This window comes from Arvicanthis niloticus, chromosome 12 (genome assembly GCF_011762505.2).
Source record: "Arvicanthis niloticus isolate mArvNil1 chromosome 12, mArvNil1.pat.X, whole genome shotgun sequence".
In the NCBI taxonomy this organism is placed as follows: domain Eukaryota; kingdom Metazoa; phylum Chordata; class Mammalia; order Rodentia; family Muridae; genus Arvicanthis; species Arvicanthis niloticus.
In genome coordinates, this window is record NC_047669.1 from 75,457,585 (window position 1) to 75,462,886 (window position 5,302).

General features: G+C 47.3%; 1 long non-coding RNA gene across 1 annotated transcript; it reads left to right on the forward strand.

Moving 5' to 3' along the window:
* The first annotated feature begins 2,684 nt into the window (after positions 1-2,684).
* Positions 2,685-4,700, forward strand: LOC143434032 (uncharacterized). Its single transcript, XR_013103179.1, has 3 exons — positions 2,685-3,369; positions 3,616-3,696; positions 4,377-4,700. It is a non-coding gene; the product is annotated as an uncharacterized LOC143434032 (long non-coding RNA).
* The last annotated feature ends 602 nt before the right edge of the window (positions 4,701-5,302 follow it).

Here is a 5,302-nt window from a genome sequence, read left to right on the forward strand (position 1 = left end):
TATTGGGGTCACTTAAAGCATCATGGATGGCGCAAAGCCCAGGGCATCACCAAAAGGTCAACCCCCAGCAAGAGGGACTTCTCCCGAAGCTGCTGCCCTGAGCTCTGAGCAGACAGGGCCAACAGAGAGTCACACCTCTGCCAGAAATTACTTAACTCCTTTGTAACCTACTTCCGGCCTCGTGACTCTGGGTACTTTCTGAGCCTTGTTTAGGTCACACCCTGAGCCTGGTGACCCCTCTCCTCCCTCTAGAGGAGGGTGCTTTAACCTGGAGTAACTAGGGAATAAAATAGAGGATCTGCTGAACCACGGGGCTATAATGTTACAGAGGATTGAAGAATTGAGGAATACATCTGAAGACCTTGCTGAGAAGAAGCAGACAGATAGATGAAAATTCAGGAAGGTCTGAGCAGATGTGAGGCGTCTTTGTAAATAAAGTTTATTAGTGACCACTCTCATTTGCATGTGACACCTCATGGAGGTTCTCTTCACACTACAGCCCAGTTTTAAAAGGCTTGGCAGCTGTTACACAACCATGAGCTTTTCCAAGCCTGAAACACTCACTTTCTGAATATTCACCCAGTTGGTCTTGCTCTAGTCTGGTCTGACTGGGAACCCAGGTGGAACAAACGGAAACAAAGAAAGACGAGCAACATTATTTGTTGTTTTCTTTTGCTCTTTAAGAATTTGATGCATTGTATTTTGAGTGTTCCCTCCTGGTCAATCCCAGACTGGCCCCGCATTTCGTACCCACTCAACTTTGTGTCGTCAAAACCCTGTTGAGCTCAATTGTGTTCTGGAGTGTGTGGTCTTCCTCTGCATCATGGTGGATCTTCCAGGGGTCACACCCCTAAAGAAAGCTAATTTTCTTCTCTCAGGAGTTATCAACTTCAAACAACTTCTTAGCTAGGGGTGGGGCTTCACGGCCACCTCCCTTTCCACACAGGTCTTGATCTTGCATGGTCTTGTGCATTCTGTCCTGATCTCCGTGAGTTCCTATGTGCAGCTGCCCCGCTGTGTCTGGTAAACACGATCTCCTTGAACTCATCCACCACCCGGGACAACATTTTAAGGGTAATTATTGTTTCCAGAGTTAACTGGAAATGTGAACAGAGAACACAATATGGTCCAAGGAGATAAGTGAGGAGCAGGTCTGTACGGCGTGCCGAGTGACATCCCCCTAGAAGCTGCTGGTGTCCCCAGTGGTTGTGACCGTGACCTTATTTGGAAATAGTTTCTTTTCAGATTTCGTCAAGTTAAGGATTTTGGTTTTGCTTTTGTGCCAGGAACCAACTCTGAGGCTCAGTGCAGGCTTGGGCTCTGCCCTCAAGCTACACCCTCAGTTCTCAAGTTCAGAATTATTTTATTATTTTATTTATTTATAGTTTATTTTTATTATTTTAAATTTTGTGTGTGTGTGTGTGTCGTGTAAGTGCTCTTAGAGGCCAGACAGAGGCATGGCACCTCTGGAGCTGGAGTTACAGGCAGTGGTGGACCTGGCAGAGTGGTGTATGCACTCCTGCTTGGAACTAAACTCAGATCCTCTGCAACAGGAGTACAGGCTCTTAAGTGTTGAGACATCTCTCCCGTCCCAAGTAGTGCCTTTATAACACACACATGCACACACACTCACACACATGCACACACACACACATGCACACACACACACTCACACACATACTCATACACACACACACATGCACACATACACACACATGCACACACATGCACACACACTCACACACATACACACACACACACACACATACACACACTCACTCACACACACACACACACACACACACATACACACAAGCAAGAGGGATAGCTTAGTAGTTAATAACCCCTACTGCTCTTGGAGAGGACTCCATTTTCATCACCCACATTCAATGTTGAAAATCACTTTATTTGTTTGTTTGTTTGTTTTTGGGCACAGAGTCTCACATAGCCCAGGCTGCCCTCAAAACTCAGTATATAGCCAAGGATGACGGTGAACTTCTGTCTCTCTTCTCCCTGGGATTACAGATGTACTGGATGGAACTCTGCTGACTGAGCCACAGACACAAACCCTAATAACACTAATCCTTTAGGCCTGTGTAAGTAAGCACTTCACAGACAAACATTAGCACCAAGGTGTCACTAGCAAGGACGAATGTTATTAACCAAACAAGAGGGGCTTCACTACCATTGCCATTAATCTAATTAATAACTCTTACACAAAAATAGATAAATAAATAAATAAATAAATAAAACTGACCACATAAAACAAAACATAGCTTAAATAATAATGAATCAGAATAGCATAGACTAAAACACGGTTGCCACATGCCTAAGAATCAGGAACTTGACTACTAGGTGGAAACAAACTCAGTTTTAGTTATGGTAGTCATGCACACCCTAGTCAGAAAGAAAAAAAGATGGGTTGGGTAGAATGGTTGCCTAGCAACAAGACCCTGGATTTCTGTCACCAGCCTAGCACAGCAAAAAGGGGTGGAGAAAAAAGATGAAGCAAAAGGGAGTGGGGGTGGGGAAGAAAAGGCAGAGAGTGGGAGGAAGTCATTATACCTGTGACAGTCACCCCAGATAAAGGCACACTGAACATCGTCTAAGTGACTCCACTACTTCCCGACCCCGCCCCACCACCCTCCGCAAAATCTTCACCCAGACTTCTTGCCAGGCTGGCCTCTGAAGGTTGGTCAGGTGTGTCTGGGCGTGACAAACATTGCTGTCCCCACGATGAGCTCACAGAATTGTCAGCCCTGGTAACGTGGATTGTGGATTACGTTTTTTCCTTTAAATTCGTGTTGTTTTTGTATTTGACAGCTGATTCCTTCTGACCCTTGAGCGTCCTTGCTGGCGGTTTCCGAACTAAGCCCCGCCCCCAAACGGTTTTGTCTCTTTCGTTTTCAGGGGCCTGAGAGTTTTGCCTGTGACCCCAGCTCTGGGGGACCCACCATCCTCTTCTGGCCTCTGAGGGCATGGACATGTGTATAAAACACACATGCGTACACAGATAATAAGAATCAATCTTTTCTTAAAATTGTCCCTTTTCAGCGACCATGACTGAGAGATCAGGTGCCGTGAAGTACAGGAGAGCCACTGTGTAGAACCACATGGTGAACAGTTATGTCCCCAGATTTGGTCCCCAGAACATGAGTCAGCTTTATTCAGGCCGGGGAAATCCTAGTAGGAAGATTACTCAGTGGGCCAAAGGCTGCCTTTCGAGTATGAGTCCCTGAGTCCGATCCCCAGCACCCACAGGAAGGCATTGGGGGGTGGCTAGATCCCTGCTGGGAAGCTAGAGGTATGGAGTCAGGCAGACCCCTGAAGCTTGCTGCCAGCCAACCCAGCCAGCTGATACATCTGAAGGTCAGTGTGAGACCCTGCCTCAAAAGCGAGGTGGAGACTGATTGAGAAAGACACCCAGCACTGCCCTCTGAACCTCACACATGCACACACATGCAATGCACACCCACGTGAACATATACCACACAAATTCACATACACCCCAGGAAAAAAACAAAAAGGTTGCCAAGCTTACCATTTGACCTAGAAGAAGCTAATAGCCCTGGTAATAAGACTTACAAACAGTAACAATTTTTGTTTTAATTCCAGTTCTCCAATAGCCTTCCAGGGAAGTCCAGCCATGGACTCACCGTCTCCCACCATGCTCTCTGCTATGGCCAACATGGATCTGTAAGTATGTGAGCAGCAGCTCATTCGTGAGGCCAGAGGGTCACTCTCTCATTATTTCCATCTTTCTTTACGTGGGTCCCAGAGATCAAACTCAGGCCGGCAGGCTTGTGTGCAAATGTTTCACTCACCCCAACTCATCTTCTCTGCTCTGGCTTTTTGTCGGTTTGCTCTCTCATAGTTGATGTCATCGTCTAACGTCTTGCTACGGAGTTTTTCTATCATGCTTTTAGACTTATGAATCCAGAAGGAGAGACTATTATGGGGTGGAGGGGGGAGGGAGCAGCAGGAATCTGAGGTGCACATTCTTAACCACACTCAGTAACCAGAGAGCAAACTGGGAGTAAGGCCACCCCTAGGAACGATCAAAGCCCGTCCCTGGTGATATACTTTCTCCAACAGGGCTGAACATTTTAAAGGTTCCATAACCTCCCAAACAGCATTACCAACTGTTCAGGTACATAAGCCTTTGAGGAGGGGGCATTCGAACCACACACAAGCCCCAAGGACCCACCCCCAAGGGCCTCTTTCCTTCATGCAGGCCCCACCTCCTACAGCTTCCACAACCGCCCAAAAGAGCGCCACCAACTGGGGACATTCAGAATGTGAGCCTGCGGGGTGGGGCGTGTTCTCACCGTATTGAATAGCAACGAGGTAAGAGAAAATCCTGTGCCCTTCGACAGACGCAAGGAGACCCCCTGTCCAGGCCCGGGCCCAGGCACACTGATTCTGCATCACCTGGAATTAATTCTGAGGAGCACCAGACAGAAAGGCTAAGGAGCCACTTCAGAATAAAGAATCTAACGAGGCATGACAGCTGAAGGTGCAGCATCATCCTGGATCGGAGCCTGAGTCGGGGCAGAAGTTATAAACGACGTTATTTTGTAAATTGATGAAATTTGAATATAAATTCTGAATTGAATAATAGTAGTGTCCAACAATAAATTTCCTAATTTTCGTAATCATACTAAGGTTATGTGAGAGAGTATTCCTATTCTCAGGAGATAGACAGGGAAGAACTTGTGGGCCAGCGGGTCGAGGTCTCTCCAGCGGGGCGGGGCGTTTCCAGCGGGGCGTGGTGTCTCTAGAGGGGCGTGATGTCTCCAGCTGGGCATGATGTGTCCAGCCTGTTTTCCAATGAATCAGAGAGTCAGTAATCAGATGGGAAGGAGTGTGAACAACTGGGAATCCGGGTGACGTGACGGTGCTTTTCTAAAGATTCTGTACATCGGAAATTACACAAAAGAGGATCCAAAAGGATCCATTCGTTTATCAGAGTTCACTCCCTCATCAGTGTGCATTCGCAGGTTAAGAATGAGGCCTTAGGAGCTGAGAGAAAGCGGTTTCCTTCACAGAGGACCTGGGCTTGGTTTCCAGCACTCACGTTGTGGCTTAGAACTGCCTGCAACTCTAGTTCCAAGGCACCTGATCAATGCTGTCTTTTGGTCTCCTCAGCTCCTGCAATCACACGGTCCACATAAGCTCATGCAAGCACCCACATACACAGATCAAATCTTTCCCGCCCGCTGTGTGTGTGCGTGTGTGTGCGCATGTGTCTCAAAGGATGAAGTCACTTGCTACGGAGGCCGACACCCTGAATTTAATACCC